Source organism: Vipera ursinii (genome assembly GCF_947247035.1).
Source record: "Vipera ursinii genome assembly, chromosome: 4".
Lineage (NCBI taxonomy): Eukaryota > Metazoa > Chordata > Lepidosauria > Squamata > Viperidae > Vipera > Vipera ursinii.
Genome location: NC_139514.1, coordinates 20,754,534 through 20,768,371, shown reverse-complemented (window position 1 = coordinate 20,768,371; position 13,838 = coordinate 20,754,534). Strand labels below are relative to the sequence as shown.

Here is a 13,838-nt window from a genome sequence, read left to right as displayed (position 1 = left end):
AGAGCTATCATGATAACTTCATGATTCTGAAAAGGTAATCATTTCAGAAAAGAATTAGAATGGGGAGAGAAGGATGTAGGAAACTATCTCTAAGAAATATCCAATTTTCAATCAAATGCCAAAATTTAAAGTGTATATCATAGTTCTGTATTAAATTATTTTAGTGGCTCTGAGAAGCAAAATTAATTGAAACTCTAACTGAAATTTGAAACTTTAGCTTACAGAAATAATGACCTAAATATGCATTTAGCAAATTTGCCAGCAGATCACAAAAATATACTGTAATTACAAGAACTGTTCAATAGAGGAGTAGATTGCCCCAGAAGATGAAGGGTAAGGATTCGGGAATCTTCTTCCCTGAAACTTCTTAACCAAAAGACAAATTTCCAATGCAAGGAATTCAGTCCTTGCATATTACATGACACTTGTAGGAGAAGAGGGTTAGAAAAAAGCAAGATTTGTAGTTGGGGCCCACTTCTCACCCCCTCTTATTTTATTCCCCAAAATAAAATAAAAATTGGCATTATTATGCACCTTATCAATACTTTGGGGCAAATTCACATGAGATTGCCTCAGCAAGTGGAAACACTTAACAGACATTGACTAAGCAGAGCCAACTCTTACTAGTACTTGGATAGAAAAACTACTGGCAAGTCCAGGATTGTAGGTTAGGCTGGAAAATTAAAACAAAAATAAAAACTAGACAGTTTCTGTAGCAGGCCAAGAAAACTGTACAGTTCTATTTATATAAGTTAGCTTGATGTAGACTAGAAGACAATTTACCAAAAATTTTTTGGCAAATGTCCTTATGAATTATGGCACAAATATTACAACTGCTTGTTCCACAGGCAGATGATGATGATGATGAAAATGAAGATGTGGATGAAGATGATGCAGCCTGGTGATAATAGAAGATCATCCAGGCACAGAACGATTGCCAACTATCACCTTAGACGTTGCCCTTGACTGTTGCTTTAAAGCTAAAACCTAAAGGATTTTTTCTGATTAGTACTTAGCTATTTTCTACTCAATATAGTTTAGGTAAGAGGTTGCAGGTTTATTGATGTTGCCAAATTGTATTTTTATTCACAACTAAATCTGGGTAACAGTTGCCAAAACTGAATTAATTTATTAACCCAAAGTAAAGAGATAATGACTGGCGCCTGCCCCTGACCTTCATTCATTCCGCCGGGACCTGAAGACCTGGCTCTTTGAGCTTTCCAGCCAGGACTGAGAATTTTAATTATAATTTTATTTTAATTGGGTTTTGATTGGAGTTTAACAGGGGTTTTATTTTATTCAAGGACTAAATTTAATTATTTTAATTGTTCTTAACTTTTGTAATTTGTATTGTTATTTTAAATACCTTGTGAACTGCCCTGAGTCCTACGGGAGAAGGGCGGTATATAAGTCCAATAAACATAAACATACATAAACAGAACAGAACAGAATAACAGAGTCACTTAAAAAACTCCAGTGTTGGAGCACCCACAACTTCTAAAGGGTGGCTGGTCCACTGATTAATTGTTCTGTCAAGAAATTTCTCTCTAGTTCTAGGTTGGTTCTCTCCTTGATTAGCTTCCATCCATTGCTTCTTGTCCTGCCTTCAGGTGTTTTGACCCCTTCTTCTTTGTGGCAGCCCCTTAGATATTGGGATCTTGTCACCTCTAGTCATTCTTTTCATTAAACTAGACCAGGGGTAGGCAATCTCAGCTCTTTTATGACTCATGGACTTCAACTCCCAGAATTCCTGAGTCAGCATAGCTGGCTCAGGAATTCTGGGAGTTAAAGTCCATGAGTCATAAAAGAGCCGAGGTTGCCTACCCCTGAACTAGACATACCCAATTCCTTCAACCATTCTTTATATGTTTTAGCTTTCAAATACTGTCATAATTACTGTAGCATAAGCCTTTCACATCACAGCTCTCTTACTGCCATCATGCAAGACTTTCTTCATACTATAGGTCTTGTGTGTGCTAAAAATATGCCCTTTTTATGGTTTTTATTTACTGGTCCTCTCTGCTTTCTACTGTGAGCATTTCTGAAGGAAAAAAAATACAACTTTCAAATGTAGTCTGCAAATACTACTTAAAATGAAAGGGCTTCTGCCAAGCCCTTCCTAGCGATGTAGTACACGCAACACACATTATAGCCACAGCTAGAATGGGATTAATACAACTGCTTCTCAGTATGTGGCTTGCAAATTGCAGGTTGTGCCCACATATCACTCCATGCTTGTTTGTTTGTATCAATTTCTCCCAAAATAAATGCACATTCAGAGAACACCTACGCTCTGAGAGACAGTATTCTTGCTGGGTTGCCAAAGAAGTGAATATATATCCACAGGGTTTCATTCATTAACCTGAAGCTATGTGTTCCTTTAGCTCATATACACTTTTCTCTAAATAAAGCCAGTTCTCTTTCTTAATACAAACACAATTCTCAGTCTCAATTATAGTGTATTATACAAATCAACATGGCAGTGCATAATTAACCCCCTTTTAGGATGATGTCAATAGGCTATGTTCTATTTTAGTCTTCAGTGACATGGATTCACCCCTCCCCCAATGATCCAAGATCTTCTAAACTTTAAATGTCATTTTAGAAAACCTGTTTTCTAGCCATTTCATATCAAACTGGGTTATTCTGGTGTCTCTTGATAGGAAGGAAATTACAGTTATTCCGTAGGGTGACCATGTGTCTGTCTGTCTGTCTGTCTGTCTCTGTCTCTCTCTCTCTCTCTCTCTCTCTCTCTCTCTCTCTCTCTCTCTCTCTCTCTCTCTCTCTCTCTCTCTCTGTGTGTGTGTGTGTGTGTGTGTGTGTCGCACTAAATAAAGCCAGTTCTCTATATGCAATATATCTCACTATATAGTGATGAAACATCAAACTTGATTTTCTATCAGCTTATGCACTTAAACTGATCCCACATCAAATGCAGCCAGCTAGAATCAGCATAGTAATTATGGTGAGTTTTTTATTTTGTTTTTGAAGAGAAATAGAGGACTTTTTGGAATTAATTACATCCCACAGGGTGAACAAAAATGGCTTTTGTACATATTTTTGTAAAATAAGTAATGAAAATGGCAGGAGCAATGGGATGAGCCTGGAAGAGGGCTTGTGGTGAATGAAACAAACTTAACTGAATTGGAACATGATGAAAAATGTAGTCATCAAGAATAAAGGGGATTAAGTAGCATCTTTCACCTTGACCAATATATATATATATACAGCTGTAATATGCTTGAGTAGTAGAAGTTGACCATCACTGGTATTTTAGTAGACTTCATGTGGGTTCAGAGAAAAGAAAAAAACAACAATATGCTGTACAATGTCATCCTGTTTTATATTTTTAAAATGAAATGTGAAAACACGTTTTAAACCCATATATTCAAACCTACACTTAAAAAATGAAGGGCAAAGCTGGATGAAGAGAAAACTAAGTATAGATGTTACTGTGCCTAGGTATTATTTTAAATAAACATGCTGATCTTGACCTTTCATATTTCTAGCTCAGGGAAATTCTCTCCTGTCTGCCCATTTTTTTTCCTTCCATTTTCAAATTTCTTCTATTGTTTATCTTTAACCTTTTTATCTGTTTGCTGTTCTGTAGATTTTAATCTATTGCTTTCCTTGGACTATTGTAAATTTATCTCTTCCCCTGTCTCATAAAACAATGCTTCTGTACTGTCTTAATTACAGATCTCTATATGATCTGAATTTAGCCAACTTTAGTAATAAAAGTTAGGGAGCACAGTGAAGAAACGAGATTAAGATTAAATATAAAAAAGACCAAGCTAATGACACGTGATAGAATAATCAGTCTTAAAAATGATAATGAAGTTATTTAAATGATATATTCTACCTTTTAGAATCAATCATCAATAACAGAGGATCAAACCGTCAAGAAATGTGATAAAAAAATGGGTGGCATATAAATTTAAATAACTATGCCCTAGACCAGGGGTCGGCAACCTAAAAAAGAAAAAGAGCCACTGGGAACCGGTTCCATCACAAATTAAAAAAAGAGGGAGCCGCGTGCGTGTGTCCATGCACGCGCATGTGCAAAAAGGTTTTTTGCGCATGCGCGGACGCACGCGGCTGCCATTTTTTAAAAAATGAGATGGAACCGGTTCCCGGTTGCCCGATGGCGACGGCCCGTCTGCAAAGCTGCCGCTTTCGGCAGCTTTGCAGACGGGCCGTGGCAGCTTCCGCAAAGAGCGGCGCCCCTGCCCATTCCGAGAGGTGCGCGCGCACCTCTCCGAACGACCGGAGGTGCGCGCGTACCTCCGCGCGAATGGGCAGCGGTGCCGCTCTTTCAGGAAGCCCGCCGCGGCCCGTCTGTGAAGCTGCCGAAAGCGGCAGCTTAGCAAACGGGCTGCGGCAGCTTCCGCAAAGAGCGGCGCCCCTGCCCATTCCGAGAGGTGCGCGCGCACCTCTCCGAACGACCGGAGGTGCGCGCGTACCTCCGCGCGAATGGGCAGCGGTGCCGCTCTTTCAGGAAGCCCGCCGCGGCCCGTCTGTGAAGCTGCCGAAAGCGGCAGCTTAGCAAACGGGCTGCGGCAGCTTCCGCAAAGAGCGGCGCCCCTGCCCATTCCGAGAGGTGCGCGCGCACCTCTCCGAACGACCGGAGGTGCGCGCGTACCTCCGCGCGAATGGGCAGCGGTGCCACTCTTTCAGGAAGCCCGCCGCGGCCCGTCTGTGAAGCTGCCGAAAGCGGCAGCTTAGCAAACGGGCTGCGGCAGCTTCCGCAAAGAGCGGCGCCCCTGCCCATTCCGAGAGGTGCGCGCGCACCTCTCCGAACGACCGGAGTTGCGCGCGCACCTCCCCAAACCTTTGGGGAGGTGCGCGCGTACCTCCGTGCGAAGGGGCAGCGGCGCCGCTCTTTCAGGAAGCTGCCGAAAGCGGCAGCTTCCTGAAAGAGCGGCACCGCTGCCCGTTCGCGCGGAGGTACGCGCGCACCTCCCCAAAAGTTTGGGGAGGTGCGCGCGCACCTCCGGTCGTTCGGAGAGGTGCGCGCGCACCTCTCGGAATGGGCAGGGGCGCCGCTCTTTGCGGAAGCTGCCGCGGCCCGTCTGCTAAGCTGCCGCTTTCGGCAGCTTCACAGACGGGCCGCGGCGGGCTTCCTGAAAGAGCGGCACCGCTGCCCATTCGCGCGGAGGTACGCGCGCACCTCCCCAAAGGTTTGGGGAGGTGCGCGTGCACCTCTCCAAACGGGCGGTGCCACTCTCCATTTGGAGAGGTGCGCGCGCACCACTGCCCGTTGGAAGAGGTGCGCGCGCACCGGGCGGCTGGGAGCCGCAAGAGACGGCTCAAAGAGCCGCATGCGGCTCCGGAGCCGCAGGTTGCCGACCTGTGCCCTAGACAAATGCTTGGTAGAGCATTTGTGAAGGCCTTGCAAAATATATTCAAATGCTGCAATATGTCTACCTACAAAGATTAGAATCATGCAGATAATACTGTTACGGGTAGTCCTCGAGTTACAAATGTAATGGAGCCAGCCCATTCCATTCGTAACTTGAGGATTCATAGGAGTGAATCTCATATTTCGGATGCGATCACTCCCTGCTTCCACTCATGCATTTGCTAATCGAATGTGGGGGCAAATGCACAGTTTGTTAAGTGTACATAAGATATCACAGGGTGGGGAAGGCCATGGGGGGGCTAGTGATGGAACAGGGCATGAAGGGCTCCCCGACCCATGAAAATAGGCCATGGGGGGCTAGTGATGGAACAGGCAACCAAGGCTTCCCCCTCCCATCCTGCCAACTCACCTTGCAAAATTTGTCTCCTCTCTGCCACAGTTTCTTTCCCATTGAGGGAGAGGAGAGTTTGCTTGGAAATGCTTTTCACACCAACAATGGAAGCTCCTGGCTGCTGTAATATTGCCCAAGTTCAAACACAAATTCTCTGCAGAAGAGATCATGGCCCTGAAAACTTCCATTCTGGTGGGGAAGTGTTTGCTTCGTTTATATGCCTATGGGGCAAGCGTGGAATCAGAGTCAGATGGGTGCGGGAACCAATGCCATCCATGGCCCAGGTGCACTGCTCACTCATGTGTGCTGGTCTTAATTTGAGGGCAAGAATGAAGCCTTCAACTGATCTGGAAGGCATTGTGGGGCCAGCCCCTCGCACCCATGTCCAGTCTGCCAGAACTCACTACACTGGGGAGGAATGAGACCCCATTGTTCCATGGAACTCACAGCTGCTTGAGAGGGGAGGTTTTGTGCTAGCTGGACAGGCATGGAGTAGGTCGGGCGAGGGTGCTGGCTGGCTGGGGATTATGACTACTCAGGTGCCACCACCAGCAGCTTGGGTGCCCTGATTCCATCCAAGTTGGAAGAAAGCAGAGGTGCAACAGTGTGATTGCCCTTAATAAGGCCAGTCACAGGAGCAAGCAGCGCAGACAGGCCTTACTGTTTGAGAGCAATCTTGCTGCTGTGCCTCCACTTTCTTCAACTTGGATGGAGGCAAGGCACTCAAGCTGCAGGTGGTGGCCACTATCCCCCTACCCAGCCAGACAGCACCCCCACTTGACTTACTCCTTTCCTGGCTGGCTGGCACAAAGTCTCACTATTTATCTCTTTCGCCTCATCCTCTTCACTCAAATGGCCACCACCAGCTTGGGTGCCCGATTCCATCCAAATTGGAAGAAAGCAGAGGCGCAGCAGCTGGATTGCTCTCAATAAGGCCGGTGCATTTGAGCGAGCAACACACCCGGGTCTTATTGTTTGAGAGCAATCCAATTGTGTGGGGGGGGGAATAAGGTGAATGTTGCAGAGCATCTGCATTCATTGTAAGGGTGAACAACTGCTGTGGTGGTTCAATATTCATAATTTTGAGACTTGCTCTCATAACTTTGAATGAGCGCTAAGTGAATGCTCATAACTTGGGGATTTAGATTTGACTAAATGAGTTAGGGATGGGTAGAATCATAGGCCTGGAAGGGACCTTGGAAGTCTTCTAGTTCAACCCCATGCCCAAGGCAGAAGTCCTTATACCATTCTGGACAAATGGTGTCCAATCTTTTCTTGAAAATCTCCAGCGATGGAACACCCACAATTCTGGAAAGCAAGCTGTTCCATTGATTAATTCTTCTCACATCAGAAAATTCCCCCTAGTTCCAGGTTCACTATGAAGAACTTTCACCCATTGCTTCTTGTCCTGCCCTCAGGTGCTTGGGAAAATAAAGTGATGCCTTTTCCCCTGAGACAGCCCTTCAACTATTGGAAGACCGTTATTATGTCACCCCTAAGCCTTCTTTTTGTTAGTCTAAACAGACTGAGTTCCTTTAGGCATTCATCAGATAATTTAGGCTCCAGACCCCATTGTTGCTGTTCTTTGCACACTTTTAGGGCCTCAACATCTTTTTTGTGCCTTGGCGACCAGAACTGTGTGCCGTATTCCAAGTGTGGCCTGACTAGTGCAGTATATCATGGACATAGGTAAAGGTAAAGGTTCCCCTGCACATGCGTGCTAGTCGTTTCCCACTCTAGGAACCGGTGCTCATCTCCATTTCAAAGCCGAAGAGCCAGCGCTTGTCCGAGGATGTCTCCATGGTCATGTGGCCGGCATGACTAGATGCCAAAGGCGCACGGAACGCTGTTACCTTCCCAACGTAGTGTCCTAACCCACTGAGCCACTATCTATGTAATCTCAAGCAACACTGATGTGATGGCACATAATCAGTCAATCAATCAATCAAATAATCAGATCTGAATTAGACTAATGATATGCCAGAGAATATATCCCTCTGAGAATTTAAAACAGCTAATCCAATCATTACCATCTTAATACATTACACGGATATATACATTTCTATTATGGAGCTTCTGTTCAGGGTTAGAAATATTCTGCAAATGTAAAAAAAGAAATTAAAAATACCAAAGCAGAGAAATTAAAGTCATGAGGTAAGAAAAGAAAAAGAAATATAGCTAAATATATATGACCTATAAAGCCCTAAATGGTTTGGGTCCGGGTTATCTGAGGGAACACCTGCTGCCGGCATCAAGCTCCCTTCGTCCAGTGCGCTCCCACAGGGAGGGTCTTCTCAGGGTACCGCCGGTAAGAGACTGCCGGCGGAAAACACCCAGGGATAGGGCCTTCTCAGTGGGTGCGCCTGCCCTTTGGAACAAGCTGCCAGTGGAGCTTAGGACCGCCCCCGACCTCCGTTCATTTCACCGGGACCTGAAGACCTGGCTCTTCGAGATCTCTGGCCCAGGCTGAGAATTTTAATTTTAATTTTAATTTTAACTGGGGTTTTATTTGTTCAGGGACGGATATAATTTTTTAAATCTGTTTTTAACTTTTGTATTTTTTGTTTTAATCACCCTGTAAACCGCCCTGAGTCCTTCGGGAAAGGGCGGTATATAAATATAAATAAATAAATAAATAAATAAATATTTTATAACAAAATCATTCACCATGTCTCTCCAGACTTTTCTGTCCTTCCAGAACATCCTTGCTTCCACATACCATTTCACTGAATTCTTTTGGGTCTTTAAAATCTCAGTTTTTTTCTTTCTTCATCCCCCCCCAACCTCTCAACCCATTTGCTTATATTCAAATATTTGTTTTACAATTTTGATTCTCATGCACTTTTGGTATGTGAACAAACCATTTCAGCATTCTTCTTTTGTACTGATCATTCACTTCTGTATTCAGTTCACATTCATTCAATGTGCACTTATTTGTGAATTACAAATTTTCTTGTTTTATCACACATACTTCTTAAGTAACCATCTTCAGTTACATTTGAAACAAAGTATGTTTCATGTGACATAACCTACTTTGACTTCCATATAACAAAGTGGGCAATTATTCACATCACTATTACTATCAAGCTCAGCTGCCTTGATAAATATATATAAAAATATGCACACATGCATGTCCTCATTCTATACACTTCAGACATCACAACAAGCATTCCTTATAAATTAATTCATAAATAGTTAAACAAAACAATATGACATCTCTTGATTTACTCAGTACCACTGAGAGCATTCTCTTTGTTCTTAGTTACATGCTTTGCTTTCTTCTTACATGCAGCAACCAAATTTCAAATGTAGAGTTGTAACACCCTATATAATTCAATCCTTTAATGTATGCTTTTTCTAAATCAAATAATGTGCAATAAGCTCTTTTTCTCATATTCATATTTTTCCCAGTGATCCACTGAAGAGCAAAAGTCTTCATATTCTGCCAGGTCAGTATAAAATGCAATGCCTAATAGGCTGAGTCAGTTCCCAATGGCTTCATGGAAAGGCCCATGTAGGTTTTTTTGGCAACAATATGGAAGTATTGTTTTCTTCTTGTAGCTTTTAAGACCTTCACTGTGGTCTACTGACCTTGTATTTCCTGGTGATCTCTCAATCAATTCTAAAACCATTCAACTTAACTTTTGGAAAAGAACAAAAGTTGCTTAGGTGATACCATACAGCTGGACACAAGATTATGATTATTCGTTATACCAATGCCAGATGCCAATTTTTTACTATATGTAGTCAACATTGGGCTACTGAGGAATTAAACAAGATGTCAGCATGTTCAGTGTTTGTAAAATAAGAGGAGAAATGCCTTCATTCAAAGTACAATCCAATGAGAATAGCATTATCACTGGTATAGAATACTGAAGCTCTCCCAAAGACATCATTTTATTACAGATTGCCCTTATCAACAAAGCGTATTTAGCAGGAATAATTCAATAGACTTGCCACATTTAGGGCATTTTTCCCCCAAGTTCCTGTTTTTATCACTCAGAGTGCTCAAGTTAACCATTTCTCTAATTTCACAAAGATGCTTCTCTAATTTCAATGAGATGAATCACTATACTGAAACATTAGTCATGCTTAAGAAGTCCTTATTATGGGTTATATGCAGTGGTGGGATTCAGTCAGTTTGCACCACTTCAGCAGAATCGGTAGCTAATTTTTTGTTGCCCAGGCCCAGAATGGACTTCTGGAAGTGGCATCCACACAGAGAACTGGTTGTTCACATATCTGAATCCCACCACTGCTTATATGAATATAGTATTTTGCCCAAATCAAGGTATCGCTGTTATCTGTAGATCGCAGTCATGTTTAAGGATAGAGTTATTGGGAAGAGAAGAACATGTGACAGTTGCACAAAATCACAATGACTGAGAAAGATGGGAGTGATATGAGACTAAGGCAATTGTGTATTTGACTCAGATTCCTGGTTTCACCAAATGCCAGTCCTATAGAGGTCCAAACTAAATGCCTCTTTTCCAAATTGAATTTATCTATCATGTAAAACAAACTCTCATTGCTATATCCACTCTGAACAAAAATTACTCATAAGTATATTTCTAGAAATTAGCTTATTTCAAAGCAGGGGTTGATGTTTTGATTACTTTTATCTGATTTGATTTGGATTAATACAGCAAAATTGAAAAATCCACCAGGCCATCTGTACTATCTACAGTGTAGTTAGTAACTTCACCTGTAGGTAGAACTGGATATTATCTAAATTTTTATATTTCTGGTTTTACATTATTCTGGATTTTAACAAAAAGTTCTTGAAAGACACCATTTCCAATTCCAAATTTGTATTTTTCAATTCAGCAAGTATGTGGACTTTTTCAATAATATTTTTTTTAAAATTACTAGTATCACACAATAAAAAGAACACATGACAGGAAGAAATGCATCTTAATCTTGACCCATCTGTACATTAGCATATGAATATATTACATTGCTAAATCTACATTGTTAAAAGTACGGAAGACATAGACTCTCAATGCAAATGGATCCAATTTGGATTTATGCTAAAAACGAAAGGTTTATATACAAAAAAAAGAGCTCATGTAAACAATTTTTTTCTCTCCATGGTAGACATTCTATTTCCATTCTTTAAATACAATTCATGTTACTTACAACATGTTGGGAGAGCAAGATAAGCTCCATTGAATAAAATAGCAGTTACATGCCTGTTCTGTAAGGAAACATAGCCATCGTTCTGTTTGGCTCTGATCCAAATAAAACCAAATTTAAATAATGTTTACAAAACCCTGAAGGAAAAAAGCCCCCAACTACAATTAAAAAAAAATAAGACTGTGCATCAGCTCTCAAGTGTATCATACTGAGCAAAGCTTCTCAGACAAGAGCAGCACAGTTAAGATCTCTTTCCATAGTTAGTTATATATATGTTGAGTTGACCAGAGTTAGTAGTTTAGTTATGGAATTTTGGCCTCAGAAATAAAAAAGTAGATTAGAATGGGCTACATAATACAGGAGGGTCAATTTGTTGGAATGGATAAAGTGTGTTTGAATGGATAAAGTGCTAAACTAGAAATGAGTCTTAATCTTGCCTTAGACATGGAGGCAAACTGGGTCAATTGGGCGAATCTCTCTCTCTCTCTCTCTCTCTCTCTCTCTCTCTCTCTCTCTCTCTTTCTCTCTCTCTGCCGCTTTTTACAGAGGCACAACTGAGAGCATTTTAGCAAACTGCATCGCTGTCTGGTTTGGTGGCAGCAGAGCCTCAGACAGAAAGTCCGTACAGAGATTGGTAAGGACAGCTGAGAAGATCATAGGAAGCTTGCTCCCTGGTATTCAGGATGCTGCCTATAAGCGCTACATGCTTAGAGTTCAAAGCATCGTTAAAGACCCTACACACACCCACTCTACGGTCTGTTTCTGTTGATCCCCTCTGGGAGGAGGTTTTGAAGTATTTCTAGCAGGACTACCCAATTCTGTAACAGCTTTGTTCCCTACGCCATCCATCTGGTAAACTCGCAAGATTCGTTTTTCTCACCATGCACATGTATACATAACCTGAACTAGACTGTTGTTTCTCTGTGTCCTATAATATATGTGGGTATATGCAAAATTCTGTATTCACTTAACAACCATGTTAGTAACTTAACAGTTGCAGTGATTCACTTAACAACCTGGCAAGAAAGGTGGTAAAATGAGGCAAAACTCATTTAACAAATGTCTTGCTTAGCAACAGAAATTTGGGGCTCAATTGTGGTCATAAATTGAGGACTATCTATATAATTATTGTTGCAAGTAATATTGTAACCTTCCAGTGGTTTATAATTTGTATTCATGGAAATGTGCTTGAACAGCGTGAGCATAACCTACTGTTAAAACTTTACTGTTTTAATGTTTTTAATTGTTTTATAATTTTAGAATTGTAAGCGACCCAGAGTCTCTTGGTTGAGTTGGGAAGCTATGGAAATTGAATAAATATAGAAAATAAATAAATAAAATCATGGTTGTGGTTTAATCATCATCATAATCCTGAATTCTGACTCAAGTCAGGCTGCATCTCATAAATTAGGCATTATATAATTTGAAGTATCCAATCCCCAATAAAGTGCATGTCTCAGAGCAGATTTTAGTCTGGAGTTAAGAACAGTAAGAAAGCTAAAACTGCCTTCCATCATTCTACAGTATATTATTGTCTGCTTCACTTCTCACTTTTACAGTTTTTGAAGATGAAACCTATGTACTTACATTTGGGAGAATTCACCCCAAAGCTCACAAAGATTAAAAGTACAAAATTAATATTAGTTCTGTATTTTCTGAAAAATACAAAACTACAGATGCCGGAATGTGTGTGGGCTCATTGGCATATGGTATCATCTAACACAGAATTTTTTGGGAAGGTGCCCCACACCTTTTCCTTTGCTGCTGCTACTTTACATGCTTCCATGAACACAACTGAGGCTTTCTGGTCTTCCGCCTGCATTTTCATCCTGAAAAGAAAGAAATTGGAGGGAGGGAGAAGAGTCAAGTTTTGTTAAGCTGGCACTTCCAGTTTTTTAATCTGTGGCTGAGTAAATTACTTCCTCCAGAAGCCTGAAAAGAATTTCTGCAAGCTTTTGTTGAGTGATGGATATGACAGCAGGTTTTGTGAGTCCCTGCCAGGAGATCTTCAACAATGCCAAATCATAATAACAACAACATCATTGTTTAGAACAGCCTTCTCCAATGTTGTGCCCTCCAGATGTGTATGCATCTTCAGTCCAGCCTTACAAAACTTTAGCAGCTGTAGGTAGAGGCAAGTGTTAGAAATCCCAACAACAACAAAAAAGCAAAATTCCAGTATGTGTGAATTGATTGACATGCTGTCCTTCGACAATAATGGCTCTGCTGTTAGAGCTAACAGCTGAAGAGAAAACCATGCTTGCCAGTTGTTTCTGAAAAAATATTTTAAAAAATTAATGCTATCTGAGAATAATCCTGAAGTTATTTATTTTATTTTGAAAGAGTGCCATAAGTTTCTATAGTCTGAAATTCAATTAATTGAAGTGTTATTTGAAGTTGCATATATGATTAACACATATTTTCTAACACATATTTTCAAATATGATTAACACATATTTTCTAGGGGACACTAAGCAGTAAAAGCAGAGAGAAACAGGATATTATCAAGGTGAATTTTTCCTGGAGAGGAATAGGTGAAAAGTTCTTTGGTGTGGCTCCGCTGTGTAAAAACAGAACCTTTGTGAACCTGCTGTGATAAATTTGCTGCACTTCTTTTGTAGATAGAATTACAAAAGCATCTGTTCCAACTTAGATGCCAGAGTTCTGACAGAATCTGATAAATGATTCAGCTAGATTGAAACCCAGTTATATTGGACACTGGTCAAACACAGTTTAATTTGTGGTCATTGAAAATGTGGCCAAACTGGAAAACTGAGAGAAGTTATTTTTTTTCATGAACCTAACTATTGATATCTTCTAGCTCCACATTAAAGAACTGAGTTATACAAAAGGGGTTTTGCCTTTAAAAGGTATTTCTTGATGTTCTGAGAACTTTGTTTTAAAAACTCATCTAATGTCAGAAATCTGAAGAAGGTTGATTACGTACCC

General features: G+C 41.2%; 1 long non-coding RNA gene across 1 annotated transcript in view; it reads right to left on the bottom strand.

The window, feature by feature from the left end:
* The window catches only part of LOC310639747, a 41,427-nt gene extending 28,733 nt beyond the window's left edge, over positions 1-12,694 (bottom strand). Inside the window, exon 1 of the long non-coding RNA XR_014492395.1 lies at positions 12,640-12,694. This is a non-coding gene — a long non-coding RNA (uncharacterized lncRNA). The remainder of the gene's footprint in view (positions 1-12,639) is intronic.
* Positions 12,695-13,838: the final 1,144 nt, after the last annotated feature.